An 18,381-nucleotide genomic window follows, 5' to 3' on the forward strand; every position below is an offset into this window, starting at 1 on the left:
AAGCATCAAGAGGCCACATATTCAAAGTGAACCTTGTTTGACCCACTCTGCATCCGATGTCATGAGGATTGCTTGTGAACACCGCTAGTTATCCTCGCCAGAGGAGAGGGTATTGCATTTGGGTCTGTTTGTTTGTTACTGGTGAAAGTCGAAAATTTTTCATGGCATGTGTTATTCTGTCTGTTTGTTTGTCTGTATGTCAATCTACAGGCCACAATTTTAAACTGATCTTCATGAAACGTCACCAAATGGTAGTGTTGGTCATAAGCAAGAAGCTTATTAATTTTGAGGCCAATAGGTCAACATAGGCCAAATTTCTAAAATTGTCAATTTTCATCTGATTGACTTGAAATTCGAAGAAGATTTGCATTTCGGTCATTTAATTCAACTACCAATTATTTTAGAGGTCAACATAGGCCAAAATGTCAATGCCGGCCAAAGGACAACAATGTAGATGAAATTTCCAAAATCCTCAATTTTTATCCGTCTCTAGACATATCTCAAGCTTTTGATACAGTCTGGCATCCTGCCTTGCTCTCCAAACTGTCTGCCGATGGAATCCAAAGCAGCCTCCACTCTTGGATTGCTGACTTCCTCCCCTCTCGTAGACAACATGCGGCTCTCAACGGAACCCTTTCTTTTCCTCTCCTTGTCAAGGCTGGAGTACCATAAGGCAGTGTTCTAAGCTCCATTTATTCCTAATGTTCATCAATGATCTCACTGACTGGAAAATCCTCTCCGTCTATTTGCCGATGACTTCACTTTCTGCCGAGACATCCCTCATCCTTCTGACAGACAGGCAGCACCCTCTTCCCTCTCCTCAGATCTTGACAAAATCACAAACTGGTCAAAAACTTGGAACCTGTCTTTCAATCCTGAAAATCCCTCACACTCACTCTCTCCCTCTCCAAAAGGACCATACCGCAAACCCTCCCATCTACTTTCTCAACCCTCTCAAAGACATTCAGTCACTCAAACTTTTAGGTCTCACTCTCAGCCATGATCTCTCTTGGGCAAGCCGCATTTCAAATTTGGCCTTCGAAGCCAGATGCCAACTGGACATTCTCCATCGCACAAAGTCCTACCTTGGCACAACTGAGCTCTGATCCACCTACATGGTGGCTTTCATATGCAGCTCGATGGAGTACTGCTGTCCCTCTGGGCAGGATCCCCTGCCTCAAATTTTGCTCAGCTTGATGCTGTGGAAGCAAAGGCCTTCAATATCATTGAAATCTCTTGAGATGAAGCTGAGTCTATGGCTTCTCATTTTGCCATCACCACCAGTTCGGTAGTCTCTCTGCCTTCTTCCACCTCATTTTTGGACTTGCACCTTCTGCTCTCTCCATGCTTTGTCCCCCCCTCCCCCCCAGGCATCTGCAGGATGCAAATGGTCCACCAGCAACTCCCTCCTAGTGAAACTGCCTAAATCCTGAACCACTGCTCACCTCCACTCATTTATTCCTCTTCTTTTTTTTTCCTGCCTGTTGAACCACTTTCCAAACTCTCTTCAATCTCATTGTTCCCTCCAGGTATTCAAGACCACTGTTTACCACCATTTAAAGTCACCCCCCCTCCCCCATCCAAAATCATGATATTTTCTCCACCCGATAAACCACTCCCCACCCTTTCCAAAATTTAGCTTATGCATCCATATTGTCCACCCCTTATTTTCTCCCCGACTCCTCATCGTTAACTGTATCCCTTGTTTGGCCGTCTCCGTCTACTTTCTGCCTCCACCCTGCTGTTGGTGTTTTCCCCTTTCTCCTGCTGTTCCCTTTGCTGTGTTTTTATTTTTATTTTTTTGTTCTGTGTCAAAGCTCTTCCACAAGCCAAGAAGAGCATGTATATGAAAAAAAAAACAAGAAAAAAGGTCAAAGGTCAACTCAAGGTCAAACTTCTAAAATTATCAATTTTAGTCTGAAAGTTGACAATTTTAATCGTGAACTTGAACATTAAACAGTAATTGCATTGGGAAAGCAGGTATTTTAGGTCAAAAGTCAACTCAAGCTTTGATTAAGATCGTCAATTTTAATCTGAATCAAATGGGCAATTTGATGTATCCATGGCAACTTTTCTTTTGGGGGAGGGTGGATTTTGCAAGTATCGTGCTCCACACGACGTCTTTCTTGTTACTTGGCAAATATTATTGTTTTTGATAATTATGTTGATTGCTTCTGTTTATCTGTCCGCTCACCTTCAATCACCTACAGGTCACAATTTTAAACCAATCTTCACAAAACTTCACCAAATGGTGGAGTTGGTGGTTTGATAATTATTAATCCTATTTATTGTTGGTCAAAAGATCAAAAGGTCATCATCATCAGCCAAAGGCCAACAACTTTTTTGAAGTTCTAAAATCCTCAATTTTCATCCAATTGACTTGAAATTTGAACAGGATTTGCATATCATGTCAATGAATTCAACCACCAATTATTGTTAAGGTCAAAAGGTCAACATAGGCCTAATTTCTAAAATTGAGAAATATGGCCAAAAAGTATATGTATCAAGATATCTCAAAAAGGTGTGGACGAGTTATGACCAAACTCGGTGGATGAGTTGGTTTGGTGACAAGAACAAGCAGATCCGATTTTGGTTCAGATCCAACCCATCAGTGGGACACAAAACGTAAAGTGTTCAGCCTGGCGGAGGGATGCGCTCTCCAGAGTGTCGTTCTACTTTGTTCTGTTTTGCCAAGTGTCGCTCCATGAATGATTTTTCATTTGTTTGTTTTTCTGTCCATTTTTCCGCACAGAACATGAGCATGTGTATTAATTACATTAGACCCTTGAGAACTTGAAGACCCTATAAGACCCTTTGCAACCCTAATACACAATAAGACCCCTAAAACTCTTAAGAATTATTTTACCCTTTAAGACCCCTAAAACTCTAAACATCCCTTAGACCCTTTAAGACCCCTAAAACCCTTTAAGGCCCTTTAGAGTCTTTAAAACCCTCAGACCCTTGAGAATGCTAACACCCTTTAAGACCCCAAAGACCATTTAAGACTCCTAAGACCTCAAGGACCCCTAAAACACCCAAGACCATCTGTAACCCGACACCCTTTAAGATCCTTTAAACCCTTTAGACCTTTAAGGCCATTAAGACCCCTTAGACCCTTCAGAACCCTAAGTCCCTTTAGAACCCCAAGACCATTTAAGATCCTTAAGACCCCAAAGACATTTAAGAACCTGGAGATCCTATAGAGCCCATTAAACACTTGAGAACCCTAAAACCCTGTAGACCCATAAGACCTCGTAGACCCCATTACACCCTTTACACTCCTTAAACCTCTAAGACCATTTAGATCGTCTTCGACCCATTAGAACCCCAAAGACCCATAGACTACTTTCTACCCTTCAGATTGCACACTTTTCAGACCTTTTAATATCCTGTAATTCCCTTTGACGTTTAGACCCCTTTTAGATGTTTTAAGACCCTTTAGACCCCTTCAGACAATTCTGACCCTTTCGACTCTTTAGACCCTTTCAATCCTTTAAATGCCTGGTGTTGGCCTAATGGTTAGGGTGGTGAAGTTGCAATCCTAGGGTCCTGAGTTCAAATCCTGTTTGGCTGCATTGAATTCATACCAGGTGGGGTTGACTCAGCCTGTCATCCTTCTGAGGTTGGAAAAATAAGGACCCGCTTGATGGGATGATTGAGCCATTCAAGTATCCTACATCGGAGTGGCGACCCGGCCAAGATTGTACCCAATAGCCCAGGAGATTGCTTTGGCAGCACCGATGCTCTGTACAGAGTATGGTCCTGATAGATGGATGGATGGACCTTCTAAGACCCTTTAGAGCATTTCAACCTTTTAGACCCATTTTGAAATTTTCACCTTTAGATAATTTGACCTTTCCAACTTTTCAGACCCTTACTCATTTACAACTTGACCATTTTGACCTTTGACTTGCAATACATGCTTCCATTTATTTGCCACCCAAAATACATCACACACAAAAGTCCTGGTAAGGGTTTGCAATCTCCGATTGCTCTTTCTTGTTTTTTGTGCAACATGAGTTATTTTTTTCTTTACATTCCATGAAAGTTTACCTCAATGTGAAATTGGTGAGTTCAATGAGGTTTTTTAAATCTCAGGTTTATATCTCACCCTCTGAGGATTGAGAAAGAGAGGGGAGAAATCGAGATTCAGTAAACCCTCCAATATCGCGGATTTCTACCAATCACAGGCAACCTATTGTTCTGATTCTGTTATTGTGGGATTTCATTTCGACCAATCGCAATTTTTGAGCTGAGATGAGTCATCGTTTGCGTCCCATGTCGCCGTGCATGAACGATTACCTCCTATTACGAGCCTTTTTGGGCCTCTCATGCACCATTTTTTAATAAGCCCAAATGTAAAGTGATGGACAACGTTAGTTGTACCAAAAGGCAGAGAAAGGTTATGACGTTGTGAGAAAATATCGAGTTGTTGCATACCTAGGTTGGCTCGAGTAAAAAAAAATGCAGCATCTTTATGGGCTGCCAATACGGGGTCAATGATTGAAGGTAGAACCTTCCTCATTGTACTCTAACTCATTCGTAAACCTTCATTATCCTTCAAACCAAATTATCAAACCTTCATTGTCCTTCAAATCTCATTCCCAAACCTTTGCTGTCCTTCCCTGGTATTGGCTTAATGGTTCGGGTGGTGGGCTTGGGACACCTCGTGTCCTGAGTTCAAATCTCACTTGGCTGTTGAATTAATACCAGGTGGGGTTGACTCTGCCTGTCATCCTTCTGAGGTTGGCAAAATGAGTGCCAGCATGCTGGTATCCTGTGTCGGAGTGGCGACCTGTCCAGGATTGTGCCCAATAGCCAAGGAGACTGCTTCGGCAGCACCAACGCTCTGCGCAGAATATGGTCCTGATGAAGGGATGGATGGATTATCCTTCAAATCTTATTCCCAAACATTCATTATCCTTCAATCTTAATTCCCAAACGTTCATTTTCATACTTAATTAACACTTAATTTCCAATACCCCGATTTGAACTACTGCTCCAAAACACACATTCTCATGTGCAGCTCACGAAACAAATTGAGGCGAATGGATTTATGACGGAGCAGGTTATTGACACTGATGAAACGGGATTATTCTGGAAGACGATGTCATCTTCTACCTTTGTTCCGTGGTTCAAGGTATGGTGATTTAAGGATCATGTTACAGTTCTCCATTGTGGGTTATCGAAATGCTGCAGGCACCTTCGTCATAAAGCTAATGCTGCTTTTCCGTTCGCTGAATCATCCTTCCCCTGCTCCACTCCACCCTCCACCCTCTAATGTAATCATCACAAGATAAGTCTTGTGTTTTCTATTTATGGCAGAATACAGTGTGAGCACGTAGTATGTTTACCATCCCTCACCTGATGGTTTAAAAAAAAAATTAAAAAGTTAAAACTCTTGTGGTTTTGCTTAATTTACACCATCTTTATTACATTTACATGTTTATTTCATTGTTACATATATATATATATATATATATATATATATATATATATATATATATATATATATGTACACGGTATTTGTTTGTTAAACGTGTTTATTTCAATGGTAATGTGTTTATTTATGGCTGCCATTAATCTTCCTCGATATTTTCTCGAAGTCCAGGAACCGAACCCCCCTCTTGCCATTGGTCCTCGGTTTCCACGATCGCGGTTTCAAGTATCGCAGCATTTTCCAAGAACCTCACCTGCACAGTATAGGAGGGTTTCCTTATACAATTTGTAATATTGAACATTCGAGTAAAATAGGATAATATGTCCATCCCTGTATAACCTCATTGGTGCAGGTGATATGTTCAATATCCTGAATGTGGGCTTGCAGGATAGCCTAAACCCTAGAGGTAATATGTGAAATCACCTCTGAACTGTCTCGCCTGGGTTCAAATCCTGACCCAGCTATAAACTGTCATCCTCATGTTTCACAGGAGGGGCAGATTTTATCAATGTGTGTCCTGTCCTTCAGATGAGTGTTGAACTGGGTGTCCCATCTGCTAGCTTTTGTTGGTGGACCTTAAAGAACCCATGGTGTCCTTCACAAAGATGAGGTGAGCTATCGCAGTATCACCCCACCTTACTCTACTCTTTGGGCTAAGAAGGATGTGTGGTCAAAGCAATGCTGATGTCAGAATTAATATAAACAATGATTAAATTACCTTCGTCCCTGGGGTACTTTGTGGTTTATTTTGTCAATCCTCACAAGCATCACAAACGACTGAAAAATCCACACACAAACCATAATGCCAGCGAAGCCCATTACGATGGTCATACGAGTCTTTCACACTCTGGAGCAAATGCTCAGGTGAGTCTCAGCTCTCAGGTGGTCTTCTTCTCTCTGCAGGTAATTTATTGTCAAGGTCAAACATCAAACGACCTGGTGCTTCTCATGTAATTTCCACGGGGCATTACCATGAGCCATCACACAAAAGGAGCAATGGGCGACAGTCACGTGGATGTTCACTGGTTCAGATTAACACAGCTCCATGGACAGTGCTGTTTCGGCCTTAATGGCTTCGTCAGCAGGAGAAATACTTACAACATAAAACCAATGACTGAAAGCCAAATGACACGGTGAATGAAATGATGCTGAAGACACAGGGTAGGTAGAGCTGTCAACGAGTCCAGTTATAATAGCACACCTGTTGTCATGTTTTGAGTCCAGTTATAATGGACACATACAACAGGCACATATGAATAACTAATGTAGTGTACAGTCAACCCTCAAATATCGCGTGTTTTGACCAATTGCAGGCACTCTATTGTGTTCCGATTTCATTATCGTGGTAGTGGGGCAACTTAGTATAACAAAAGTGCATTTTGTGAGGAAAGCACCAAATTTGGCACACTAGTAGCCTAACATATTGTTACGGCTGTGGAAATTGACAGAACACCATAAAGGTCCCTAGATCAGTTAGGCTGATAAGTCCGTGTCCAGATAGATTTCCCCACCGTTGTTTAAAGGGAACTATTCATGTTAACCGGGCTGTGATCTTTGAGTTAGCCGTTATTCTTTACTATTGTTATTTTGGACCAACCACGTCCACCACCAACATCTTTCTCAACAACCGCCACCACTACCACCATCACTCTCAACAACCGCTTCAGACCAACCGCCTTCCACCACCACAACCACACCTGCCTCTCACCAAACCACGCCATCCTCACCACTTCGCTAGCAACCGTCAACATCTCCACACCACAAACATCGCCTCACCTTCGTCTCCGAAACGACGCCATCTTTGCGCCAGCCGCGGCGAGTCTGCATTGAGCGGCGTCGCTGCAGGCCAACGTGGGACGTTTGCTCGTCGGATCAGGCTTGGTGATCTCACGCACGTCCGCTTTCCGCGCAGAGGTCAGAGGTCAGAGGCGATCGGATCGGGAGGCTTGGTGATCTCGCGTACGTCCGCTTTCCGCGCAGAGGTCAAACCGCGTCTCACCAGCCCTATAAAAGGACGAGCACAGCGCCAAGTTCGGGTTCGAGTTGGGACGAGTCGAGTTGATTGGTTGTAGTTGATCGGTCGATCTGAGTCAGTCTGGAGAGGTTGGGGAGTCGGGAGGAAGCCAGAAGCCAAGGAGTTGCGTGGAAGTCTGGGCTCGTGTCGGAGTCGGGAGCTTGGAGCTTGCAGTCGGTGCCCAGCAGGCACACAACGTTGTTGCAACATCGTTTGCCGGTTCTATCTTGACGTCAGAATTGGGTCAGAGGGAAGTTGTTTTTGCAACACCCATGGTGTCAGATTTCAACGTTGTGACAACGTTGAAATCTGACGCTGTTGCAGCGTCATGTTCTGGTTGTATCCTGATGTCAGAATTGGGTCAGTGGGAAGTTGTATTTGCAACACCCATGACGTCAGATTTCAACGTTGTGACAACATTGAAATCTGACGTCGTTGCAGTGTCGTGTTCTGGTTGTATCCTGACATCAGAATTGGGTCAGTGGGAAGTTGTATTTGCAACACCCATGACGTCAGATTTCAACGTTGTCACAACATTGAAGCATGATGTTATTTTTCAATTTTATCACAACGTTCATAAAATGGAGTTTTTGTTTTTACCTTTTTCTTTGCACGCCAAAGAAACGAACATTGCAATGCATGACACCCTTCAGCTTCCAGCTTGATGGAGTCCTCGACCCGTAGGTCTGGGGCCAGCGGAGCACCGCTGTTCTACCTGTGCCATTATCAAAACATTGAAGTTTTGCATTGCAACATCATTATACGTTGCACGGTAACACATAATGACCACAACTTGAAAACAACTGTAATTCATAATCATTTATCATCACGTATCATGCAGCGCATGATTGTGGCAAAAATATACAAGCAGTATTAACAATAATAATATCTTTATTTGTACCAAAAAAGCACACTCAAATACAAACATACAATAAATAAAAGTAGATACCATTGCAATTGAGAAACATATACTAAAAATGGGGAATAAAAAGAAATACCACATGGGTAAAAGTCGTAAATACTTTTTTGACAAATTCACTTTGTGCAAAGCACAGTTAACAATTCAAATTCAGAAAGTTCTTCTCCAGAGAGGAACTGTGGAACTTCTCTCTCAAATATAATTGACTGCACAAAGGCACCTTTAAGTACAACAACATTATCATGCAGTGTTAGTAAAACTCAAGCCTGGTGTTGGCTTAGTGGTTAGGGTGGTGGCTTGGGATCCTAGGGTCCTGAGTTCAAGCCCTGTGGGCTGCCGAATTAAAATACACCAGGAGGTTGACTCAGCCTGTCATCCTTCGGAGGTTGGCAAAATGAGTACCAGTGCACTGGTAAGGGGGACACTGTATCAGCGGCATAGCCGCGTCCCAACCAATGATGCAACCAGCAGCCACAGGCTGCACTCGATAGAGAGAGAGAGTTAGTAAAAATGCTGATAATTCTATCTTTGCATACATTATGGGCATTAGGAGCATAAAAGGTATTGACCGATAGCTTGCATTTATATAAAATGTAATTCAAAGTTTTAGCTACTGATGACATACTACCCATTGTTACAAGATTCATAATTAAGCAACCTCAGGTAAGAATTATGAGAAGATGAAGAACCACATATAAATTTTGCTATACGACATAATAATTTACATTCAATAGGTAGAAATTCAGCAATGACTGGTAAAAGAGTACAATATGGGTCCTACTTGGGAAGTCAAACACCTTTCTGATAGAATTTCTCCATGATATATATATAACTTAGAAATATTTTTACTTATTATGTCCCACAGCAGGCATCAATAGAATGAGGTGCAAAAAAGACTTCAACAGATGATACTTGACATGATATGAACAGTGCATAAAATTATATAAAACTGAATTACAATCAGGCAAATCAATGAGACCAAATCTATATCCATGTGTGTGTATTCATACAAAGAAAAAATATAAATCTAACATCATTAAGTATGAAAACACAATTTTGAATGCATCTCACATAAATAATTCCAAAGCACAAAAAATTAATTTGTTGGGTGTTTTCAATCTTAATTTCATAAGAAAATAACTTCATTTTGCATAAAAGTACATGTAAATATTTTCACAATGTAAACTTAGGCTGGGTTTCCAATATACAACATTACAATTAACTATGCTGCAAATTCTTAATAATCAAGGATGTGGACGGCTGGCACAGCGTGTTGCTGTTACTCGTTATTATTACACTAGTACGTGCCTGTCCGTACGTTAAAAAAAAACAAAAAAACTTTCAAACAAACACACAGGCCGTTCCTTCGCTCTCAAAAACGATGACTGGATTGGGGCATTGTGTTTATCTATAAATGCGCATAAGAAATCGAGAAATTATGAGAATACAGTAAGTCATCACTATCCGGAAGTCCGTACGTTGTAACCCATAAATGGGGAACGCGGCTGAGGATGTCTTCCCCATCGGCCACGCCTACGTAGTTGGTTTGGTAAATAAATGGCCATAACTTGGGAAGCACTTGTCCGATTAATATTAAACCTTGAAAAGGCACATACTCAGGTCCCCAGCAATATAGCTGGCAAGTTTCAATTAGATCGGACCAGTGGTTGTTGAGAAACAGTGGCCACAGACAGACACAAAGACACAGAGACACACACAGACATTGTTGGAATTATAGATAGATGAGGGCTTGTTCCTGCCCGCACCTCCACGCCGATCAGGGGCATATTTCAAATGTTGTGATATGGCATTGTCCACAGCCGCCTCCGTTGCTGTTGGCTGACTGGCCATGGTACTGTCTGAAAAATAATATATTGTTGCGGATTCGCGCCCGCCGGCGTGCGGACGGCCACGTAACTCGAATCGCGGCACGTCGCCCACCGGACGGACAATCCAGTCGTGACCCTCTCGGACTAACGCCGGGAACCAGTCACGGGTGGACCTTTCGGTCTCACCACGATCGTGCCAATCGGCCCCCGCGTGGGATAGGGTTGCTCGCCAAATTCGACCTACCTAAGTACCCACACGGAGGGTAGACCGGGCGATCGCACCTCGCCGCAGGTCGACTTCGGACACGGGCACCTTTAAGCGACCCGTTCCGTACTATCGGGATAACCGAGCGGTGTTATTCGTCGGCCTCGACGGTTCGATTAATTATCGGGCGTTTTAGCCCACGACCAACCCTTTACGTGAAGCAAGATGGAGATTCAATGAAAGAAAAGACGAAGCGAAGCGGGAAAACAGTTCAACATGAAGCACATTTATTTCGCGATAAACGGAAAGCACACATATAGAATTCCACCAAAAGCACATGTAAAAGAAGAAGACAATGCAATATTACACAAAAAGCAAATGCAACAATGCAGATCTATCCGACTACCGAGCACACGGCAACACTTATACAATTTTACTTCACAGACGGCGCCGACAACACGTATACCCAAAACAAAAGAAAGAGAACCACCCTCAAGGATGAGGCGGGCCTGGGGCCGAGACCGGGTCGGGCCTACCGTCTGATGATGAGATGCAGAGCGGCGGTGGCACCTCAACTCCGCGGGCCTCGCGGACAGTGTCTGGTAGGGGGTGGGAAAGGGGTCCCCTTGTCGCACTATCTCAGCGCGGGGGGAAACAGGAGGGGGTTGTTGATGCTCGGGGGGGGGGGGAGGAGGATATCACCCTGTCTCGGGTCCTGTGACGAGCGTCTCCTCCTCGACCTCGGTCGCGTTGCTGGCCTCTCCCTCTGCAGCTTCCGGCACCGACGCGAGCACCCCCTCGTCCGCCTTCGCCGCCGCCACCTCTCCACAGCTCCGTCTAATCGCCCTCTCCGTCTCCTCTCTTGGCTCGTCCCAACTCTTCACTCTTGACTTCTCCCACTTCTTTCCAGCTCCACCGACGACTCTCTTGAACTCCGCACAACTCTCTTTACTGACGAACGCAGCCGTTTATATAAGCCCCGTGGCTTCGCTCTTTCACCCTTGACCCTTTGCCTCCGACCCTTCACCTCGAACTGGCTCCCCATTGGACCGAGGAAAAGTGGGCGTGAATGCTTTTTGATCCGTTTTTCTCGGAAAGTCTGTGATGTTTTTGAATACGCTGCTCGGTGCGCGCCCTGCACGAGTCCAGTATCGGTGCCCACGAGTGGCGCGAGAATGGTGGGGGTGCGATGGTGGCGAGTTGTGACGGTAAAGGTCATGGCTGTTGTTGTGAAGCGGCGTTGTGGTTGGTGGTTGTTGTTGTGAAGCGGCGTTGTGGTTGGTGGTTGTTGTTGTGAAGCGGAGTTGTGGTTGGTGGTTGTTGTGATGGCTGTTGAGACGTGGTTGGTGGTGGTAGTAATGGCGGCTGGTCCAAAATAAAGATAGTAAAAGAAAACGGCTATCCTGAAGAGTCGCAGCCCGACTGAATGACATTTATTCCCTCGAAACAACGGGTTTGGGCCTAACTACACATATACTTACAGAGATATCTCACCTAAGGGACCTGAATGGTGGTTTGCGAATTTCGTCAACCACAACACTACCCCCTCCCCTTTTTACAGACTCGTCCCGAGTCGTCAAATTTTCGTGTGCCATCATGTGTAGTTTTCCCCTAGTACATTTTACCTACGGATCCCTGAGTGCGACATTCATGGTATTCGTGTCCCCAAAATAAATAACCTGAGGGCTGCGTAACTACCTAACAAACTCACTCACACGGACGACTTAAATAAAATTGCCGGCGCGAGGACAGACATGCCGGGGGCGCACTCATATTTACAGTACATCTTACCTTAACTTACAAATTTTACACTAAACCATGGCCCAGGATCACTGAACTCTGCAAAAAGAAAGCAGTTAGCAGGGAGCCAGGCTGCTCGCATGCAGTCTCTGACTCAAATAATGCAGGTAACAGGGAACGTGGCCGGCTGCTCACACGCAGTCCAAGGCCTTCCCTTTTGAACTGAACGCAGTGAACCACAACGGTGCATGGGCCGCACAAACGTAGTCTCCGTGCCAGCTCAAGTGGCACACGCAATGAACACAACGAATGGATGGATGAATGGTTTGAACTGAACGCAGTGAACCACCACGGTGCATGGGCTGCACAAACGTAGTCTCCATGCCAGCTCAAGTGGCACACGCAATGAACACAACGGATGGATGGATGGATGCAAACACGGTGCACGGGCCGCCATTGCAGGCCCGTGTTGTAGCTGCCAACAGGGCAGTTCTCGCAGCTTGCAAACTGTTGCCTTGACCCTGGCGCACATGGCAATGAACAGGGGGGGCAAAGCAAAAATTGAACGGGGCTGGTGAAACCGGGGCAGTGGGCATGGCATGGCAAAGGCAGCAGGCAAACACAGCCCGCAGAAGAAGGCCGCTGCAGGTAAACACAGCCGGCAGATGATCCGGCCGGCACAGGCCTTGAAGAAAACAGCTGCAGACGATCCGGCCGGCACAGGCCTTGCAGCACAGCAGCTGCAGACGATCCAGCCGGCACAGGCCTTGCAGCAAAACAACAGCTGCCGATGAAGTGGGCCGGCACAGGCCTTGAAGAAAAACAGCCAGCCGGCAGACGAAGTGGGCCGGCCTTTGCCGTTCAGTGGAGGTTGGTGGAGGGAGTGCGGTGGTGCTGGCCACTCGGAAGGCGGGCTCGGACCTACCCTACGGTCTCCCTCCCAACCTATCGCCTTTGCCTGTCATTGTCTATACCCACTCCCTTAATTTGTCAAACCCCAATTTAGCCCCAACTTATTTTTTTGTTATTTTTACGTTTACTTCCCCACTATAAATCGTCCCCTAACCCCCTTTATCGTCCTTGTTTGGCTAACCTATCCTGTCACCTAGCCTACTCCCAACCCCTACGTTCCCTTCCCGGAGGGGAACAAGGGAGAGCTAACGTCCTGTGTCGAGGCCCAACGAAGCCTCAGGATGGCATCCCCAGACTTCAGCGATCTAACCCAAAGTGGGTCCAGCGGCCCACAATGAGAGCGAGGGGATGGATAGTGCGGAGGGGTACACTTCCTATTCTACCCTATCCATTTAACTGCTAAACTACCCCGGGGCTTTCAACAAGCGCCTCTCGCTTAAACTATTGGTTCTAACAACCCAGATTCCCGTCGCCTGTGTTGGTGTCCTCACAATTTCGGGCCTCGTCCCCCAATTTTCTCTCCGTGCCCTCACACGGTCTCATGGCTGGGACACGTGGCCCCCTTTGGCAGGCACGACCCTCTGCCGAATCTCCCGCTATGGCACCCCCGGGTACTACACTGCCTCCGAGCCTACCAGCTCCCTAACACCGGGGAGTGCCCCCCATGGCACCTCCCCTGAAACGCACACGTGGCAGGCTGGCTTCCCAGGCCCCTTTCCGAGGGTCACCCGTGCCCACAACACTGCCCACGCGGCTAATGGCGCCCCGGGCCCCCGCACCAAGCAGGCGCACCCGTGCCCACTACGCTATCCCGGCCCCCCATGGGCCCTTGGCCTACCACGGCCGACTAGCCTGGTGCCCGGGGTACCCACTCAGCGATACTTACTTTTCGCAGCCACGCTCCCAGCCCGTCAACAGGGCTCCTGCACCCCTCCAAACGGGTTTCGAGCCTACACTCCCACCAACAACAAAACAACCTCCATTTTTGTTAATTTGACTAACCCAGCTAACTCACTCTATACTGACCCCGGGGGTCCCTTGGGCGGGAGTCACTCCTCCCCCCAATCACTCATCGCACCATGCATTCCCCATTCGCTCCACTCACACAGACTTGTTGGCCTCACTCACTCAACAAGCCCATGCTTCCACTTCACTCACCAACTCTTCAACACACTCACCGCTGAACTCTGCCATCCTTCTAACTACCTCCCCTAACTAACTCGTGCTCCCACGTCGTCCCTTAAACTAGTAGCACGTTCCTTTTAACACTACGTAGCTAAACTACGTCCCCTCTACACATTCACAAGTCTGTCCATGTCCTCAGATCTCTATAATAACTTTCCCAACCTAAATCTCGCTACAATCCCTCTAACTAATCCATTCCACGGGCCCCATGAGGACTTACCCCTGCCCCATGGAGCCGGTCTAACTAAGCTAACCCTTCCCCCTAACTAGTTTCCATCCTGTGCCCTGGTCAAGAGGGTCTTCCACCCCTTGCCCAGGAATCCTGTGCACCCGAAAGTGAGGCTTGCTTTTTTTTTTTTCATGCGCATCACCAGCGCGGCAACTCACAGCTCGCGCACTTTGCACCTGCCCGTGACGTCATGCAGCTGCACGTGTACCTCGTCCCTCCTTGGACGGTACCATCCGGCAGGGATACCCCTCCTGCCGGATTCCAACCCCGCGTGCAGCCATGACGTCACCGTGCGCATAAAAAAAAAAAAACACAAGCCCCACGTCTCGAGGGGTTCCCCACGCGAACACATGTGCTTTGCCCGTTGGAGCTTAACACACACGATCGCGTGGAGAACCCGTCCGGTCCAAATCCGTAATCCTGCCTAAACTTTGTCCGTCCGCGGGATCGGCAAATCCACCGCTGGCGTTTCCGGACCGGGACTTCACTCTCGCAAGCGAGCACGTGGGGGCCTCGTGCGTTGCACAGCACGGACCTCGTGCTCACTGCTGGGTGAACCCGGCACGGTCCCCGAAACAACTACAGCCGCAACTCGGCTTTCTTTCCTTACATGTCGCCGTCGTCGTCGCCATTCAACACACGCACACCTGCGTGTTACGACGCTCACACTCCATTCCATTCCATTCACACCGGGAGACGCGGCTGCGTGCTCCCGCATGCCAACCGACATCTCCCTCACATACCGCTCTCTCACACACATGGTCTCCCTTGCATAAACCATACCACTCACACGTGGTGCTCCATTCACTCGCGGCCTTCCACTCACTCGTGCCATTTCCCTCACACAAACCACACCACTCACACACGCGGGGGCACTCATCCGCGGTGCCTCATCCACACACCGTCCCTCACTCACACACGCGGGGGCACTCAACCGCGGTGCCTCATCCACACTGGCCATTTCATCCACACACACGGCCCCCTCCACACACGGTGCCTCATCCACACACGGCGTGCTGGGAAGCACGCACTCCGGCACCATCACCACACCACCCACACACGGGGTCGCTTCCACACACGGGGACGCACTCACGCCTTGCACCACACACACAGGGACAACCACACTGGGGACTCGTGTCCCCACAAGGGTCTCCGGGGCCTCTATACCCCCCAAGCTCTCCGTGCATCTGTCCACAGCACTGCTCCCCTCAACCTCGCAAAGCACGACCGAACTCACCTGGTCGTGACTCGCCTCAAGGGGGCATACTCCCTCCCCTCGTTCCTGGAGGAGGCCATCCCGCTGCTCGCACTGGGTCCCTACACGCTCCGCGAGCTCACCCTCATCGTCCTCCACTACCTCCGTGTGTGTGTGCGTCACTTACCCCGTCTTCATCGTGTAGTCTTCCCTCTATCGTTCCCTTCCCGGCTGCCGTCACGACCTTCGCCCAACACGCCCCCCGAATTATTTTTTCACCCGACTCCACCGCGGGCCTGTCAGCCGTCGCACCCCCACCCAGCTCGTTCGTTCCTCCACGTGGAGTCGCCATTTTAAGCTCCCTGCTAACGGCCTTCATGCCCGCCTGCAGGCATCGGCCCATGTTCTGCGTCTCACCCCGCAGCTCTTTCATTTCCTCCTTCATGTTTGCTTCCATTCCGTTTATTTGCTTGTTCATTTCGTTTCTCATTTCATTTGTGTTTGTATCCATCTTTTCGTTTATTTGTTGTGTATTCGCATCCATCTTTTCGTTCATGTTCGCATTTATCTTCGCTGTCATTTCCGCATTCATCTTTTGTGCATTCGCATCCATCTTCGCTGTCATTTCCGCATTCATTTTTGCCAGCATGGTGAATAGCTGGGCCATGTCGGGTGCGCTTGGGTGAGCCGTTTCGGCAGGGGTTGGGGAAGGGTTTTGGTGGAGAGGGGGAGGGGAGGTGTCATACACCGCGGCCGCTGCCGCACCCATTTCGGGCTCTGGGTTCAGTTGGGCGAGTTCGTTTTCCTGTACAACCAACATTTCCTGCACGGGGATTTCATCCTGAGCCATGGATTCTACACATTCTACATCCATTCCTAATACCCCCGGGTCCCGCTCGCCTTGAGACGCCATCTTGCTTCTCTTAAAGGGTTAATTTAGCTCGCTCGTAATTTGGAGGGAATCGGGGGTCGCTCCTCTCACCCCTGGACCGATTCCCGTGAATTTAGCCGGAGACAGGAGAGCCCGTTTTCCCGTTCTCCGTTACCAGTGCCGTGAGGAGGGCGATGAGTTTATATCGCACGACCTGACACCAGTGTTGCGGATTCGCGCCCGCCGGCGTGCTGACGGCCACGTAACTCGAATCGCGGCACGTCGCCCACCGGACGGACAATCCAGTCGTGACCCTCTCGGACTAACGCCGGGAACCAGTCACGGGTGGACCTTTCGTTCTCACCACGATCGTGCCAATCGGCCCCCGCGTGGGATAGGGTTGCTCGCCAAATTCGACCTACCTAAGTACCCACACGGAGGGTAGACCGGGCGATCGCACCTCGCCGCAGGTCGACTTCGGACACGGGCCACTTTAAGCGACCCGTTCCGTACTATCGGGATAACCGAGCGGTGTTATTCGTCGGCCTCCACGGTTCGATTAATTAATTATCGGGCGTTTTAGCCCACTACCAACCCTTTACGTGAAGCAAGATGGAGATTCAATGAAAGAAAAGACGAAGCGAAGCGGGAAAACAGTTCAACATGAAGCACATTTATTTCGCGATGAACGGAAAGCACACATATACAATTCCACCAAAAGCACATGTGAAAGAAGAAGACAATGCAATATTACACAAAAAGCAAATGCAACAATGCAGATCTATCCGACTACCGAGCACACGGCAACACTTATACCATTTTACTTCACAGACGGCGCCGACAACACGTATACCCAAAACAAAAGAAGGAGAACCACCCTCAAGGATGAGGCGGGCCTGGGGCCGAGACCGGGTCGGGCCTACCGTCTGATGAGACGCAGAGCGGCGGTGGCGCCTCAACTCCGCGGGCCTCGCGGACAGTGTCTGGTAGGGGGTGGGAAAGGGGCCCCCTTGTCGCACTATCTCAGCGCGGGGGGAAACAGGAGGGGGTTGTTGATGCTCGGGGGGGAGGAGGATATCACCCTGTCTCGGGTCCTGCGACGAGCGTCTCCTCCTCGACCTCGGTCGCGTTGCTGGCCTCTCCCTCTGCAGCTCCCGGCACCGACGCGAGCACCCCCTCGTCCGCCTTCGCCGCCGCCACCTCTCCACAGCTCCGTCTAATCGCCCTCTCCGTCTCCTCTCTTGGCTCGTCCCAACTCTTCACTCTTGACTTCTCCCACTTCTTTCCAGCTCCACCGACGACTCTCTTGAACTCCGCACAACTCTCTTTACTGACGAACGCAGCCGTTTATATAAGCCCCGTGGCTTCGCTCTTTCACCCTTGACCCTTTGCCTCCGACCCTTCACCTCTAACTGGCTCCCCATTGGACCGAGGAAAAGTGGGCGTGAATGCTTTTTGATCCGTTTTTCTCGGAAAGTCTGTGATGTTTTTGAATACGCTGCTCGGTGCGCGCCCTGCACGAGTCCAGCATCGGTGCCCACGAGTGGCGCGAGAATGGTGGGGGTGCGATGGTGGCGAGTTGTGACGGTAAAAGTCGTGGCTGTTGTTGTGAAGCGGCGTTGTGGCTGGTGGTTGTTGTTGTGAAGCGGAGTTGTGGTTGGTGGTTGTTGTGATGGCTGTTGAGACGTGGTTGGTGGTGGTAGTAATGGCGGCTGGTCCAAAATAAAGATAGTAAAAGAAAAACGGCTATCCTGAAGAGTCGCAGCCCGACTGAATGACATTTATTCCCTCGAAACAACGGGTTTGGGCCTAACTACACATATACTTACAGAGATATCTCAC

This window comes from Eptatretus burgeri, chromosome 11 (genome assembly GCF_056783735.1).
Source record: "Eptatretus burgeri isolate ZD-2024b chromosome 11, Ebu_testis_v1, whole genome shotgun sequence".
Classification (NCBI taxonomy): domain Eukaryota; kingdom Metazoa; phylum Chordata; class Myxini; order Myxiniformes; family Myxinidae; genus Eptatretus; species Eptatretus burgeri.